General features: G+C 37.8%; 1 protein-coding gene across 1 annotated transcript in view; it reads left to right on the forward strand.

Annotated features, from left to right (window-relative positions):
- Nucleotides 1-18,554, forward strand: part of LOC128016452 (polypeptide N-acetylgalactosaminyltransferase-like 6) — a 162,305-nt gene that overhangs the window by 1,130 nt on the left and 142,621 nt on the right. The window lies entirely within an intron of this gene.

Consider the following 18,554-nt stretch of genomic DNA (forward strand, 5'->3'; position numbering starts at 1 on the left):
GTGTTTTTTTCTACTGTACTATATAGGTGGTAGGTAATGTTACTCTTTGAATAAAAGTTGTAAAGTGTAGTAGAACATAATTTCTGTATTCCAAATAGCATCAGTGTCCAACATTAGTTTGTCTTTTTAAAAATAATTTATTCTACTCATTGTTTAAAGGGTTGGAAAGTGGTCAACATTATTGTGTTTGGCCATGTTTTTTTTTTTTTTTTTATGTCCAGCACCACTGTATATATCAAAGTTGCTTATTAACAAACAGAGAGTTGTTGTGCCCTGGAAAATGTGGCTTTTGAAATCCCATCTTCTCTAACTAACCCAGCAGTACTCTAATTAAACTTTTAGAATACAAAAATGCATCTTTATGCGCCTTGTTCTGTTGTTAATGAATAGTTAACATAACATTATTGTGTGTTTGCCTCCCACAAGATTATGCATTTAGGAGCACTTAAGAAGTCAGCAGTTTTGCCTTGAGGGAAACATAAATCACCAGTCAAAAATGAAAGAACGTTTTCTTGCAAGGCTTGCAGAAATGAAAATGATGAAGCGCTATCTCATGCTAATATTGAATTTTTATTGTTGATCTTCCGCTAATGCTTTTGGATAGAAGGAGAGAACAATTCAACCTCCTGAATGTTTGTTCTTCAAGAGATTCAGGATTATAGCATCATTTTCATAGGTTGATTTCCTTAATCACGTTTAGCTCTCAGAGAACAACATGGATAAGCTCATTTACTTAGCGACTGGCTGCTGCTTGTGATGCGAGTGCAATCAGTGATTCTTTCAGCCAGATGTCATTGTGACAAATTTAGTCCCCTGAAAACATCTTGCATGTGGAAATTCACTTGGGCTGGGGTTGGCTGCACTCACTTACATACTCTGCTACTAGATGACACTTTTTTTCCTCTCAACATTACAGAACTAGCATTCCCGTCTACTAATTTCCTCTCTCCTCATCCAGATGTCTGCACCCCTCACCAGCTGCCAAGGGGTGCTGTTGATTCATTTGATTCCACCCTTGGGTACCTGGTTGCTTTTGGTTTTTGGAACTGCAAGGTAGTTCTAGTGCTCAAGAGTAAAATGCTGAATCTGTTTATTGCGTCTCGTAATTGCACCTCTCTCATTTGTTTTGCCGGGGTTGCATGACTTTAGCCTTGGGCGAGCACAAACACACAAATCCAGTCTCTTCATTAAAGTCAAATCAGTGAGCAGGCACCACGTTGGTGACAGGGCCAAAAATATCAGAGCACCTCACGCAGGGTGCTGTGCTTTCACTCTCTGCTGACCTCCCCATTTCCGCTTTCCTAAAAGAATAATTTTATAGACAAAACTTCCTTGCTCAGCTCTTTGGGAATTATGTAGAATCTTTAAGTTGCTTTAAGGCATTGAGACAGGTAGGCCTTCACAAAGATGCTCACCGAAACATTTGTCAATGCCTTAGTTAGCGGGTTCAATATGCAGCCTCTGTCGTCTGCATATTTAATATCATCTAATGAAGTAAATCAGGCAGACTATTGATTCTCCAGCAGTTTTTAAGGGAATATGATTAGTGGATTGAGGAAAGAGGATGGGGAGGGTAGAGAAGGGAATAGGGATGAGAGCAGTTTGCAAATCAGACTCAATCCCCTCATGTCACATACGTTTTGGACTCAAAAGCAGCTTTAGTTTACCAGCACAATAGAAAGATCCCAGTGCCTGTAATTGTGCACCTGTCAGAGCAGGAGAGATAATTGACAGCAGTGATATTGTGTCAATAAGCCCCCAAGAATCCCGGAAATAAACCCGCCTAGTGTGTCCTCTTTTATTATTTGATAGCAATTACCTATGATTGAATCAGCCCTCCGATTCCCAAAAATCCTCCCTCAGCGATGTTAAGCGAGGTTTAACAAAATAGCGACGGGAAGCGTAGACTCATCGCACTGGGTCCCTTTCTTCTGGGGAGATGCATGTTGAGTTCTGTCCCTCCTTCCCCGTCAAAATCTCAGCTTTCTGTCCTTTGGGAGACAATCAGGTTGAATTAGCTCTGGCGGCCCACTCCTGGCGCGGGTAAACAGCATCTGTGTACTTCGGTGGGTGGTGCGCACAGCGCCAGTGCTACGAGATGGATGTGTGCTGATAAGCATGTGTCAGGACTGATAACCTTCCCTCAGCTCCTAACAAGAGCCCACCGTTGAGCATGACATTGCCCAGGAGCATTATGAAGAGGCTGTCTATGCAATTCTATCTCACCACGCCACTGCTCTTGAGTGTGTTGACAACAATGGGGCGTGTAACTCTGTCACCGATAGCACTGTGGATAACAAGAGCTTCGTCGTTGTTAACGACCTGGACTAGAAACATGATGAAGGTGGAGGGCAAGATGACCTCGGACTCCTTAAGCTTCCCTGGATGAAGTTTTAAGTCGACCATGTTTATGTCATTCTAGATGAAGGAATATTATTGTCGCTTTCCATTTGCCAGCAAAGTGACAAGGGAAAGAGAGATGCAGTAATTGCAATTACCCTCAGTGTCAGACTACAGAGATACATTATGGTAATGCACATGTCAAGTTGACGGTAAGAGCATGGATGAAGAGTGCACCAGATGATTTGAACTGAATTGTGGTCTGGGAACACTGAAAGATCACACAAATAGTATTGCAGAGAGGCTAGATTCACCAGAGGATGAACATTGTATATTTCATATAGATCTTGTCAGTAAGTGTTATAAGCATTCTTTGATGAGCAGCACCATCTGCTGTGACACGAGGGCAAGGTTCAGTTTGGAATTGGAATGGGTTTGATGATGTTCAAGTAAATGGCCACCATTTTGGCCAGAGAAGGAACAAGTGTTTTTCTCCTCATAATTTCCATTTGGCTGAATATGAGGGAGGGAGTCTTAGCCAGCCAAGTGATCGGTACCAGGAGATATGATGTAATTGAATATTCCAATTTGAAGTGATATTGTCCGGTCCTCAAATCTGATAGAGCATATTCTCCTTTCTCCACAATCCCATGGCATTCTCTTATCGAAAGTCATCAGCATCACATTGTTTCCCAGTAATTGCATTCTTCCCCGAAAAAGGGCAAAGATAATTGGATTTCTTCGTGTTCAAAGAAAAATATCTTTGATGCCTGACTATTTTTACTTTGTTTTATATAGACCACTACATGCACAACGCATTGTAGTATGCCAGAGTCAAGTCTAAAATTTGATTGTTTTAGGAGCATTAAGGCTTTGCCTGGACTCTGACTTGAATGAGCTTGTCTGGACTACTCATGGACAATTTGGTCTTGGATTCGGACATGAGATGGACTTTGGGTGTACTGACACTGGACACGGTTGCCTTGTACCGAGCCCTATTCTCACCTCTCCCCACTCCCCCTCTGGCCTGCACTCACATCGCACTTAATGTTCTGGGTTGGAGCACACTTACATCATTAAGATGCTACTTTTTGATTTGAAGACAGAAAGAAAAGTGCTTTCACTAATAGATACTCCATAAGTAGTATCTGTTCCATGCTCTGGTGTGATTATTGATCACACTACATGCACACAGCACCCGAGCCCAATCAAATCTAATCAGTATGGAGGGATCCCAAATGAACTCGACTTTGGGGGTCAAAAGTGCGATTGTGAGCACATCCATAAGTCCAAATTCAGTATTGTTCGGAATCGAGTACTACCACACTGATGCACAGACCCACCTTCCTTCACTCACTTTGCTTTCATGTTAAACATTCTGCTCTCTGTCATTACCACCTTAAGATGCACTTGATGGCCTGTGCCCTTAATATGAACAGCAGCGTGACCCCTTTTGTGAAAGTGACAATTTAAACTTGATTACTCTGATGTGCCTCATGAGGTGAGGATGGAGCAATGTCTTGGGCTGTTCACCATGCCTCCCAAGAGTAATGCACTTTTCATATTGAGCGGTAGCCATATAGCAGAGCAGGGTAATATAAAACCACTTACTCTCAGGCTCACAAAACAAAGGGACATGGACCTTTCCAGTGTTTGGCACCTCCATTAAGATAATAACACTATTACAAGAGATTGAAAGCCTCTGAAGAGCTCTTATTTTCTCTCTTGGTCTTTAGCCACGAGAGTGGTGTGCACACACAGACACACACACACACACGCTTATGTTTATAATGGCCATTGCCATATGCATGATTGTTAGGTGTATACTGATAAGAATGAATTGAGCTAATGTACATTTGCTTAGTTTATGAATAAGTGTTCATCCAAACTAAAATAGCCATTTTTTATTAACTAAATGAGTGGTTTGTGAAATAAATTTGCACATACTTGTTTATATATAATTATATAGCATTCAGGACTACTGCACACATGTATTCAGACCTATTTATTTTATTGTAATGCTATAAAACTGTTGGTCCTAATTAAGTAGTCGTCTTCCAATATCTACATAGTATGATAGAATTTATTCATAATTACAATATTTAACACACAGTTCTAGGTTGCTTAAAGTATTCTTAACAGATCCTATAAACCTTTTAAAACAGAAACTATAGCTCATCATACTAACCACAGCAAAGACGCCTGATCAGTTGGTATGTACTGCATGTGTAATGCTTTAAAACATATTTTAATATGATAATATTCACACAGACTAAGCAGCTTAAAATAATTCACAAAAATAAGCATGCATATTAAAAATAGGCATCTGGATGGTAGTAAGTGAGATTACAGGTAAACATAATAGCTATAAAAAGTATTATGTATCATTATGTATGTCAATGCAGTTATACATTATGTAAGTGTCTGTATGCAGCAGTGTGTTAATCTTCTCTTTATTTGTCCTGAGGTGATCTGAGAGCTCTTTGTGTTGAATTATTGCCATTTGAACAGGCAGATTTCACTGACTCCTCCACCCGAGTGATTGTTATCTAAGGAAAGTGAGGTCTGTTATATTTTATGGCTCCTCTCTGAGCATGTGGAGATTTATGGCATGAAAATCTGCCGTGCAAGGTGATATTTGTCACTGGCAAAAAAAATGTAATGGTGTGGCCCAGTAAAGGATATTATCATCAGACCTGGGTGAAAGTGGATGATTATGCAGAATGTGTGGCTAATGCACAATTTAGAAACCGCTTTTGATGATTTTTCCTCCATCAAATGGTTTGTTTGAGCCATATGCACGTTCTGGTGTGCATTGTAATTTACCCTAATTATGGGAAACTGTGGAGACTACTGAAAAAGTTTTTTTGATAGGTAACAAAAAAATCAGAACATAGTTATTGATTATTGATTATATAAAATATGGCTTTTGGATACAGATAATTTAAAACAGAAAGCAGACAGTTACGTTTGAAATTAATGAAGGAAGTCAAAGAAGCTCTTCATATCCTCAGTGTGAACGTGGGACTCAAGGTTATGTCATTTTTTTTTTTAAATGATTTGTGTTCTTGCTGTTTATTCATCATCCAAGCCCCAGCCCCTCTCTCAAGGTTAAGGTGGAAAAGGTCATGTGTAGCAATACAGTTCTTCTATTTTTAGAAATTATGATTTACAATCAATCACATCTCTTTTTTAGACTAGAATTTTTTTAGAACTTTTTTAGAATTTAATAGACTACATGCTCTCTTGAGCTTCCGTTGTTTTTATTTTATTTTTTAAGTAATATTATCACTCCTATGTTTTCTCACCTAATAATCAAATTGAGTTCAAAAGATTCTTAAGTGTCTCTCACTGTTTTTTATTCAATTTTAATTACGGTTGCAGTTATTGTCTATCTGTCTTTGGATAAAAGTTGAGTAAGGTTATAACAGAATAATATAATATAATATAATATAATATAATATAATATAATATAATATAATATAATATAATATAATATAATATAATATAATATAATATAATATAATATAATATAATATAATATAATATAATTTGATTGCAATCAATCAAATAAAATGGAACTCTGGACAGTCTATAGTCCACACTATACTGTACCTGTGGGAAATGGTTCAGTTTTCTTAAGAGTAATTGGAATTTCCAGATCTTATTTCAAAAGCGAGACTATTTAAAAGTCATTTCATGAACTCCAGCAAATGTTTTACCTTCTTACCATTTCAAATGAACCTGATTAGGATCTTTTAATATTGAGAGAAATCCTGCAGGCTTGTTAGAGGCTCTCAAAACTACATTTTCAAATTCATGTATTCTCCTTTAAAAATGTACTATTTCTCCTCTCTCCCTTTGTCTCTCTCCCTTTCCCTTTAATTTATTGCGAATGGACCGAAAAAAAGACAGCTAGGCTCAACAACAAGAAAGACCTTGATGCTTATTAGGATATTGTTTAAGTCATTTTGAAACATTATCCAATTTAATGAATGCCCCACATAACATCTTTGATCCCTTAATGGGGAAAATAGGCACTGACTATGATTAATGTTTACTAGGTGTTGTCAGTGAATCTTTATTGGAGGCTGGAGGTGTCTTTCCATTATTCTAGATGCTGAATTCATCAGAAGGAGGACCCCATGTTCAGCAGGCATACTGCACAGCTAGACAGATGATAGAACTAGAGAGGGAACAGCTTGAGACCAATCACACCACTGAGGGAAAACTGAGACAGATATTATTTTGTAAAGTTGGGAGCAACTTGCTGCCCACAGCACCAATTTATCTTAAGGTGAGGCCAATGATGTATGTGCCATAGAGGAATGGATGGGGGTTGCTGAGGAGGAGAGGTATACAGCAAGATATGTGCCAAAAAAAGGTAAAGAGCAAACAGCTATTAGTGGGATCATCATCCTCAGAGAGTTGCAGTGACCTGAGGTCTTATACACGTGTGCTTGTTTTTTCATTGTGGGTAGTTTGTTTGTCCACTTCTATGAATGTACATAACTCAGATATGTGTGTGTGTGTGTGTGTGGTACCTTAGTTTTAATTTTTAATCACTGCATGTCTATTAGAATGAACGAAAGGTACATATATGACCTTGCCGTAACGATGGAGAAAGATCGGGTTCCTCTTCACATGATTAATTCTCAACATTATTTCAGGATATCAAGGGATATCATCTGTGTATTTGAGCATAATTACCAGCATATAAACTTAAAAATGCCTAATTTGCCTTTCCACAAATTAATGCCATAAAAGGGTCTTACTAATAGGCCTAATATAAAAGCAATCGTTATAATACTTTCTTTATACATTAATTCCTTTGTTTAACCATTCTGTCTGATTAATAGACAGACTTCTATCCGTATTAGACAGAACTGTTAACTACTACAATGAACAAGAGACAGAGTATGAGCACTGTGCACGCTTAGGTGCTGACAAATATTGGCCGATATATCGGCCTTGGTGATAGATCGGTCGACCACTATCAATGTTCAATGTTGTATGCACTGCAAAAAAAAAAAAAAAAGGGATATGAATTATTGTTTTCTTTTTCTTATTATATTGTCGTTTTACTTCTCAAGGAAATGTATCATGATTTAAGAATCTTTGGACATCTGTACTGGAAAACAAGAATACTAAGAAAGAACTTTTTGCAGTGTGATAAGAAATACAGTAAAATTATTAGTAGTATATTAATATTTACATTAAGGTACAAATCAATGCATTGTGTTCCCTTCAATGTATTCCTTAAATTTTCTTGACATGGTCTTAAAAAGTCTTACATTTACCCTCACAAAATTTGAAGAAACCTTAATGCCTTTTTGTATGCCTCTGAAACTATATATTTTTTTTCTGTTAATGAAACTTGGGAGGTTCTACCGCTATCCAATCAAATATTGAAGGATAAAGTATCCTCACAATAATTGCTGGTGAATAATCCATTTCAATCTAAAGTACACAATAAGTCAAATGCATTGTTGATGCCATTTTAAGTCGCACTTATTTTACCTTACAGTTACAGTCTGTCTATATGGTATCAGTGTCAGGTGTGCTGCTGCTACAAGTGCGTAACTGTCTTGAAGCCATATGCAGCACCAGCAATTGATCCTTTTGAAAACGTGGCTTTGTGTTACTCAAATTACACTTCAGCTCTCTATCGATCTGAACACTGGCTGCAGCCTTTGCGTCGCGTAGTGTTGTTATTAAGCTAATTTATCCTTGGAATCACCAAGCAGAAAGTTAAATTAAGTGTGCTGTACAGTTCAATTACCTTTCCTGTACTCAATAGTTTATACATAAATATTTAGCCACAGAATCCCTCTGCAGGTCTACATCTGCCTTGTTGCCAACTGCTCATTATGTAGAAATAAAGCACAGTAGACACATGCATCAAAGCCCTCGTTGACACCTGGCTGTTCTCAAAAGCTCTCTGGGTCATTAGAAGACAAGCTCCTCTCTCCTCAGGCTGCTGCTCCTTTGATTTCCTGTTATTTATGACATCACGTGACCTCATAAAGTCCATCCTAATTACACTTCACTCTTAAGATTAATGGCCAATCTCAGCCAGATGCATCTGCCAAGTTTACCTTTTTCCCACACGACTGATGGATGTTTCCGTGGCTCCTCGAGATTCCCTGCAGCCACTGGATGGAGGTTTATTAGTCAAAGAATTGGAACAGGCGCAAACACCCTCATTCGGCCTTCAAAACACGTCTGGACCTACTTGAAAACAATTTCTTGGCTGAAGCCGAAGTGATTTGTCTCACCTTTTTGTCCCGAATTAATTTCCTTTCGCTCTGTTCTCCCGTGATGATCACTGTCTGTTTCTGTGTCGGTTCAAAGTACTAGTAGTCGCTTTCTTTTAACTCAGCGCTCAGAGGACATTTTCTCTGCCTTTCATGCCACTGCTAATGTAGGATCATTACTTTAAAGAGAGATTTCAATGGCCCTCACCTTAAAGGTTACGTCTAAAGGGGGTTATTAAATGCTGCATGGGTGAAAAACTTGATGATGCTTTGAGTGAGTCCCATCTCTCAAACTTACAAGGCCTCTTACGGCACTAATGGTGACATGAGCTGTTAATTACTTGATAAAAGTCTTTAATGGTCTCCTGATGTAACCTCACAGTTCATGTATTGCTTTAGAAAATGCAGATATCTTCTTTCCCCCTTCACTTTCTGTCCCTATTCATTGTGGTTGTTGCTTTGATGTTGCAGCTTTATTGATAGAAATTTTTGTTGTTGCTCTCGGTTCAGCTCCAAGCTAAGACAGAATACAACTTTTTGGCCTCATGTTCTATACTTGTCTGTAAAATCACTGGATTGTGTCCTAATTAACAGAGACTAAGAATAATAAATAAAAGGTGATAAAAAAATAAAAAAACACATTTACAACACTGTCACTACTCTTGAGTGGAGAAGAAAGATTTTAGATGTTTATCAAGTAGTTTTTTATGGATGTTTTTGTATATCAAAGGCAGTTGTTGGCTGCTGCAGGACCACCCTGAAGTAACCCTGTGCCAAATATGCTTTTGCGATTTCTGGTTACAGATGCTTTTGAGTTAGTAACTTGAGGTGTACATGCCATGGTTCTACCACAGTTTCTTTTAAACAGACCTCAAAATTTACAGTATTCATGTATCAACAGCAACTTCCAAAATGTAAGCAATACATTTACATTTACATTTAATCATTCAGCAGACGCTTTTATCCAAAGCGACTTACAAATGAGAACAATAGAAGCAGTCAGGTCAACAAGAGAACAACAACAGTATACAAGTGCCATGACAAGTGTCAGTTAGTCTAGGATAGAATGCATAGCCAGGTATTTTTTTTTTTATTATTAAATGAAAAAGACAAGAAAAGGAAAAGTGCTGGTGTTAGTTGGTTAAGTGCAGGCGAAAAAGATGAGTCTTTAGTGGCAATAACAATAAAAACAATTGAGATGTACAAATGTGTATCTATTCCTTATTCTTTTAGGTTAATCAAATGTTGAATTCATTAAGATAATCCTTTTACATTAAATAATATACGCACAGTGGCATCACATTTATTTAATGTATTTTCCTGATTTGACATTGCTGCATTATATTCAAATCGTTTTGAAGATTTACATCACTTTACCCAAGCCTCAACTTTAAAACTGTAAAAACCCATAAACAAATTAGGTGATTGTACTTTATAGATTGATTTGCCTGTTATGGTTTTTATTTTGTTGTAGTTAGGTTTAGGTTTAGGCTAGGATAAGGGTTATGTGCATAGAAATATCTTATAAAATGCAACTATAAAGTATCCAGTATGCAATATACAGTATACTTTATATATTGTAAAAAACATTTTAAGATTAACATTTTAAGATATTTCAAACAGCTCTTGACCTGATAGTTAACATTGTTCCTTTGTAGAATGATTATGCATCTGAGCAAAATATCTTTCATTCCATATATAGAAATTTCATTCTACATTGTTTAACCCATGATTGAATCCAACATGGAAATAAAGCACAATAATGAAGAACAAGATTAGCAAAGTAGTCTTTAGATGTTAATTATTTACAGCAGTGTCCTGGAGAAAGCTGCTTACTACCCGAGCTGCATAAATGAATAAAACTATCTTGATTAATTTATTATAACATTTAAATAATAGCTATGTATTTTTTAAGTGTATAATACTTTTTTCTGACTAGCTGGTGTACTGTTATGTCATCTACCAGTAGGGGCTAGTAGCACCATGCTAACAGCCAAGCCTTGCCTATTTGTTTTCCCCCCAACAAATCCCCCTTAAAATATTTGCTCTTGTCAGATTTATTCAGATTAATTGATTAATTGATCTGGTTAACATGAATTCAGATTATTGTCAGATAAGCATTTTCCCTGTAGAAATAAAAATGGGGTTAGTTTTGCCTATGATTGCGCAATATCACGTATGTGTATCGTGGGAGTTGACAGCAGGGTACAGTTGAGTGCAGTTTGCCCGTGATGGGCACTGACGGAGGTGGACAACGTCCTCTCAGAGCTTTTCATGTTGATCTGTAAAAACATTGTTTCTACCTACACTGATCAAATTGTGTCATTGCTGGAAAGCTTTTGATGCCTGATGGTTTCTTGTCTGAACACTCCTGTCCATGAGATCTTAAATCTAAAAACATAATAAAGTCAAACCGTGACAGCCTTCTCATCATCCTTCCAAAAACCAAATCAGCAGTGATGCGTTCCTGTCATCCTTTCCTCAAATCAGCATGACACCACCAGCACTTGATGCAATCCTCTCTGCTGAGTCTGACAGCCACTTTGTGACTGATTTGTTTACATGTGTTATTGTTTGTCTTCTTCTCTGTGATGTTATTCGTGTTGCATTGTGTTCTCCAAATTTCCAGGCAGTCTCTGTAAGTGACACCACGGCGAGTCTCCAGTAGATTGAACGCCTCATTCAAGACTGCTGTCATCTCCCTGATGTCTCATGTCAGATGACAGATGATCAGTTACAGCAAGCCTGCATGGGCTTAAACACAGGAACTTTTGTGGTTGGTTAAGAGACGTTGGACCCCTAATGAGTACCACTTCTCTGTGTGTGTTTGTTTCGCTTGACTAACTGGTGCAGCAAATCTCAAGCATACAGTCAGCTTGATGTTACACCGAGCGTGAACGGCTTTATTGAATCCTCGCATGAATAAGATGTTTTAGACAAAATACTTTCCTATTTTCGTCTTTCGAGAAGTTTCGCACCCTGAATAAGGCATTTACAGGAGAAGTTGTTCATAACTTCTGCTGCCTCTCTTCACATGTCTCTTGTTCTTTCGCCTAGATACACAAAACAAGAAACTGAAATTGTGTGGCTGACAATCAGAGACCCAGAGCAGCGCACCTCCTTAGAAGTGCACATCGCCTGGGAATGACAATCGAGGTAGATTTTGCAGAAAAGCCTCATTTGGCTGCTCCTTTGTGAGCCTTGAGATTCCAATCACTGACATTCAAAGATGAGATTGGCACAGCTGTCTCTTTGTGGTGACACGGCCTTCTGTGTGTCGCCTGAAGATTGACAGCTCCCCAGCTCTGTTGTCTCCAGGTCTGCCGAGAATCACTCATCACCAGAAGTCAAACTAGAAACTGCACCCACTTTTTAGAGTGTTGAATTATACAGCAACCCATACTGAACATCAAGGCAATGTTGTGTGTGTTTTTTATTTTTTTTATTATTATTAATTAATTATTTTTCTCAGGAAAACTAAACAAAATTCACCCTATCTTTGTTTCATTATTCTACCAGCTCTCGCTGGCATTTCAAAGCAACAGGACTGCAGAATGTCTCAGGGTCAAAGTCTGAGACTGCGGTTATGATCAGGACTCCAAAATATCAGTCGTTAATTTTCCAGTGAAATTTTAATGTAACACTGTATTTTGATAGTCTCTTTTGATCTTTCTGTTGACAATAAGTAACATGGCACCTACATGTAAAATAAGTCACATTAGAGTATTACTAGACTGTCTGCTTATATCTACTAACTCTTTATTGTGATGGTCTCCCAACAGACATACTGTTGACTATAAGTAACTTTGCAAGTATGTCAAATTATTCTAACCCTAACCTGCCCAGTCTACTAATACTCTACTCTACTTGTGGAGGCATGGACTCTACTAGACCCCTGAAGGTGTGCTGCGGTATCTAGCACCAAGATTTTAGCAGTAGATCATTTAAGTCTTGTAAGTTATAAGGTTGGTCCTCCATGGACTTGTTTGTCCAGAACATCCCACATATGCTAGATTGGATTGAGATCTGGGGAATTTGGAAGCCAAGTTACCACCTCAAACTCATTGTTGTGCTCCTCAAGCCATTCCTGAGTCATTTTTTTGCTTTTTGGCAGGGCGCATTATCCTGTTAAAAGAGGCCACAGGCAACAGGGAATACTGTAACCATGAAAGGGTGTACATAGTGTGCAACAATGCTTAGGTAGGTGGTACGTATCAAAGTAACATAGATGGCAGGTTTCCCAGCCAGTTTTCCCAAGGTTTCCCAGGAGAAAATTGCCCAAAGTATCTTACTGCCTCTGCTGGCTTGCCTTTATCGCATAGTGCATCCTGGAGTCATGTGTTCCCCAGGTAAGTGACGTCTGGTAGCTTGTCTGTTAGATTGGATTCCACGGGCCAGCCTTTACTCCCTACATGCACCAATGAGCCTCGGGCACCCATGACCCTGTCGGCGGTTCACCACTGTCCCTTCCTTTGACCACTTTAGTCAGATACCGACCACTGCAGACCGGGAACACCCCATATGAGCTGCGGCTTTGGAGATGCTCTGACCCATCACAATTTGGCCTTTGTCATACTTGCTCAAAACGCTTGCCCGTTTACCTGCTTCTAACACATCAACTTTAAGGACAAAATGTTCACTTGCTTTCTTCTAAATATATTTTGTGTTCTACAGAAGAAAATAAGCCTTTATAGGTTTTGAACAACATGAGGTTGAGTAAATCATCACAATGTTTAATTTTTTTTGGGGGGGAACTGTCGCTTTAAGACAAGCTGACTGTTTATATCAATACTGTACCTTCCAAAAACAGACTTTTTACTAAGAAATACATTGCCATTCATGTGTGCTGCCACATATTTTTTCATTCTTAGTACTAGCTTTGTTGGAAAAAGCCAATTGTTTTAACATCTTACTCTATAATAAGATGCCTGTTACCAGAGAAGCTGCAATGCAAAGCAGACTGTCAAGTGATGTGCATTTTTTGATTTCACCAAATTACCTTATATTTACATGTGTGTGTTGCTCTGTTATGGATGACTCCCCCAGTAGTTATATTAATATAGACACAGCACCCATGTTTATCTTTCCTGCACAGGGTTCAGAAATGTAATTATGGATCAGGCGGTGACATTTTTTGTCATTTCGTCTCTGAGTGGCTGATATCATAATGAACAAGCTAAGATTATCTCAAGGCTTTCACCAAATCTTCAGACCCAGTGTAAACAATGTACGTTTTCATATCATATAAACTTGAATATGTTGAGCAAGTGTGTTAGAATTCTAAAATGTGGAGTTTCTTGTTATATAATATAACGAACAGTAACCTGGATCTCTCGATAGAACAGCACATGAAAGTATTAACCTTGCCTAGAACCTCATAAAAGGATATAAACCTTATGTAACGTGGAGATTATCTGGTTTTTTAAGAGACAAATGCACATTTACAGCACTGAAATTACACACTCGGATAATGATATAATATGAATACTGTGAACTATGCCGTTTTGTGTTACTAAAAATTAATTCAGTCATGTTTCTGCATTCACATGTGTTACCACAAGGAGCAAGTACTTTTCACAGAATACATACGCAAATATGCTTGTGAATGTTTGAAATTTAATATGTATTCAATACTGCCAATATTATAGAAATATTTATTCCTAGTACTTTTTTTTTCAGGGATATGGATGGATGGATGGATGGATGGATAGATAGATAGATAGATAGATAGATAGATAGATAGATAGATAGATAGATAGATAGATAGATAGATAGATAGATTTTTAGTTCTATTTTCGTTTACTCACCCTTGTGATGCTCCAAACCTGAATGATTTTCTTCTTCAGAACATAACAGAAGGTATTTTGTGACATACACTCAAGTTGGCCACATTACATGTGGAGGCTAATTGAAAACAAAACTTCTGAATTGCTTTTTAGGTGATCTGAAGTGACATTTCTGTTGTTTTACAAAAAGAAAAAAGAAAAAAGAAGCTTTTACCCATTGCAGGTTGTACAGAACCCCTTGTTCACTTTGAAAGTCGTATTTAGGTTATGATGAAAGCATATCCCAAGGAATCTGCTTCCACTTCGACCACCGCTAAACATTTTCTCTGTATGATCCCTTTCAGCTTTCTTTCATGCACGTTCTGTTTCAATGTCATTTGAAGAAACATCAAGCCACCCCCTCCGATCCCCTTTGAACTAGAGCCCTGTTTCCTGAAAGTGTATGACCCAGATTCATCCCTCTCATTTCCATTTCTCTGATGTTTTTGTAGCATGCCGAGCCCATGTAAAGGCAGTTGTTGTTTCTAATGTTTCAAGGCAACAGAGGAGTCCCTTGAGCATAGAGTCATTTACTTTAAAAATGTATCCTCTAAGCAGAGAGAAACTCAAAGGCAGGGTAATAAATGCGGTGTGCCTCCCTCACCATGCGTTGATATTTAATCAGCATCAACAGGCTGCTGAGAGCACTCCACCGAAGTAAGTGCCCTCAGAATTTATTTGTTTCCTAAATTGGATGAGTCCTAAGTGTCTGTGATTTAACATCATAACTAATTGGCCCTGGTGGTTTATCGCATTCGCGTGCGTCTCTGAATTAAACGGAAACCCAGATTCGTGACTCTTTTGGAGTTGCTGCAGCACCATTAGGAAACATCCCTATCTATGATTAGTGTAAAAATCTATAATGTATGGATGTTGGATGTATGGATGAATACATTTGTAAAACCCCATGCTGTAATTGTCTTTGCTACTTTCATTTACCACACTAGCATTTTTCCAGCTTCTCACATGATGTTGGAGGAGATGTAATCTCAGAAGTGGTGTGTCAAAACCTTTCCTTCCCTTTTAACTCACTCTCCTCCACCCTTCTGCCCGGAAGCTCACCAACCATTAATTAAAAGCCCTCATTAAAGCTCTGCAAGTCCTCTAACTGTTTGTGTAATTGTTCACCCTCAGCCTGGGGTCACCTTTTTTGCCTGTGTGTAAGGGAATATATTTAGAAATTTGCTGAGTCAAAGCCATCGAGAGGAAGAGGTATAATATGATGAGGAAATTAGCCCTACAGCGGCCAGAAGAGACTCGACTTTCCTTATTAACGGAGAACAGGTTCAGCTCAGGGCTGCGAGATGCCCAAAGGCCTCACTCATGAATGGACATTAGTATGCGTGTGGGAATCAGCATAGCATTTCCTGAAAACACTCTTCTTCTGTTAATATCAGTAAGACCACGGAAAGCATGGATTATCCATCCTCAAAGAATCCTCTTCTCATGTATTTTTACAAAAAAACAAGGATCACTCCTAAGGCGAGACACAAAAGTATCATGATTGCTGTAAACTATTTGCAGCTGGAATGTTGGTGTGAAATCTTCAACTTTGTGAACTTAGATTACAGACCTCATGAAATGTACTTTGTATTTAATTACAATGGTTTGTAGGCATTGCAAAGCTTTAGGGGAAATTGACTTACATGGAATAACAACAATTAAAACTGGACGGGTTTTTATCTTCAGCATGTTTTTTTTTTTTTTTTTTCTACAAAATAAATCTGCCAAACATATAAAGCTGCCATTGGCTATAATTGTTAACAGGCATATCCCTCAATCAATTATACAAAGGGCCTTATAAATGTTCAATTATACAAAGGGTCTTATAATGTTTATACAGTGCAGACCAAAAGTTTGGACACACCTTCTCATTCAAAGAGTTTTCTTTATTTTCATGATTATGAAAATTGTAGATTCACACTGAAGGCATCAAAACTATGAATTAACACATGTGGAATTATATATGGAATTATATACATAAAAAAAGTGTGAAACAACTGAAAATATGTCATGTTCTAGGTTCTTCGAAGTAGCCACCTTTTGCTTTCATTACTGCTTTGCACACTCTTGGCATTCGCTTGATGAGTCTTGAAGGAGTTCCCCGAGAGATGCTTAGCACTTGTTGACCCTTTTGCCTTCTGTCTGCGGTCCAGCTCACCCCTAAACCATCTCGATTGGGTTCAGGTCCGGTGACTGTGGAGGCCAGGTCATCTGGCGCAGCACCCCATCACTCTCCTTCTTGGTCGAATAGCCCTTGATGCCTTCAGTGTGACTCTACAATTTTCATAGTCATGAAAATAAAGAAAACTCTTTGAATGAGAAATTGTGTCCAATATATATATATATATATATATATATATATATATATATATATATATATATATATATATATATAACACAACAATTATAAGAACTTTGAATCTGAATTCACCAATCAGTAAATGTGGCCTCTTTTTTTCTATATGGAGTTGTAAGGCAGGCATCTCTAAAGGGCACAGTTCTATAACAAGCGCTATTCAAAATAGGAACAATAACCTTGGAAAAGACTTTAAGGCCTGAAGATAAGATGTCGTTATAGTAAGGCCAAGCATGGTGTCATTAATCACAAGGTCTCAGGCCCTGTGTGCATTTTGTGTTTCTCAGGTTGAGTTATTAAAGAAGATAACAGGGGTGAGTGCCTTTTATTCCTCAGGGTTTTGCCCTATTTCTAGATTTTAAATGCCCACTTTCAGTTTGATACTGTAATTTGGATGACTTACATTAAATATTCGAGTATGAATAGGGCAAGTGTCTAAGACTGTGAAATTGCTTTGTCTTAATAGTAAAATATGAAGGTAATGGTAGCAGTTAAACCAATTTCTTTAGTCTTTAGTCCTAGTCTAACTGCTTTAGAAGAAGATATTCATCTAGCATATAAAACAAATTTAGAATAAAATTTAATTTTTAATGAGCACATATTATGACTGTACCCCTAAATAGACTAAAAACCTATTTTAATGTCTTCTGCTGTGGTGAGATTAATTTTGTGTTTGCTATTGATTAATTGAGAAATGTTGTAGATTCTATTTTATGAAGATGTGTTGTTTCCGAAGAATCTATGGCCACGGCATTAACTGCATAATAAGTACAGTATGTGATAGATTGAATTGGCTGCATTTCTTATAGGCCTTTGGCCTCTGACCTTCACCAAATGGAGGTTATACTGTGTAAACATTAATGCTGCCTACAATGGAAAATAATCAGTCAGTTTTGAGATGGACCTTTTGATTAGAAACTGCAGAGGACCTTTTTGAATTTTTTATATAAATATTGAAATAATAACTTTTGATATAATGTGCAATATTTAGAATTCAGTCAGCTTAAGGGCATTTTTCATCATAGCTGTTGCTATCTTGTGGATTTTTAGAATAGATACTGTCTAATGCTGCATTGACTCATCAGAAGCCTTAACCAAATTATATGTAATTATAATTAGTATTTAGTATAGTATTTATAATCATTTTTTTTTATATAATCGTTATTAGAACGCACACAGCATTTTGCATTATCTGTTACTTTTCTGTTTTACAGACAAATTTCTAGATTTACTCTGTAATGCCAGTGAGTGTGTGGGTCTTAAAGGGTTAGTTCACCCAATAATCAATATTATGTCATTGATAACTTACCCTCATGTTCTTCCAAACCCGTAAGACCTCCGTTCATCTTCGGAACACAGTTTAAGATATTTTAGATTTATGCCGCGTTTCCACCGAAATTACCCGGAACATTTGTACCAGGAACATTCTTTCCCAGGAACTTTTTTACCCCCAGACCTGTTGCTTTCTGCGTTTCCACCGCGGTGTAAAGTACCGGGAAGATTAGGCAAATAGTCTTGTGACGTAGGTCTGCGCGCGTTTCTCAATACAAAGTATGCTGATTTTGGACGTGCATCCTCGGTAGTTCAGATTTTGCTTATTCGACTCGGGAGTGTGATGTCGGCGACGACGCGAATCCGGTAAATCTGCAAACAGCAGCATACTTCATAACTTCAGTCAGCTCATATTGGCTACTGCAATTTTCCTCTCTGTATATTTACAATAAAACGAAATAGGATATCAAATACCACTGCCTCCTTTCGTTTTCATTTAAA

This window comes from Carassius gibelio, chromosome A1 (assembly GCF_023724105.1).
Source record: "Carassius gibelio isolate Cgi1373 ecotype wild population from Czech Republic chromosome A1, carGib1.2-hapl.c, whole genome shotgun sequence".
Lineage (NCBI taxonomy): Eukaryota > Metazoa > Chordata > Actinopteri > Cypriniformes > Cyprinidae > Carassius > Carassius gibelio.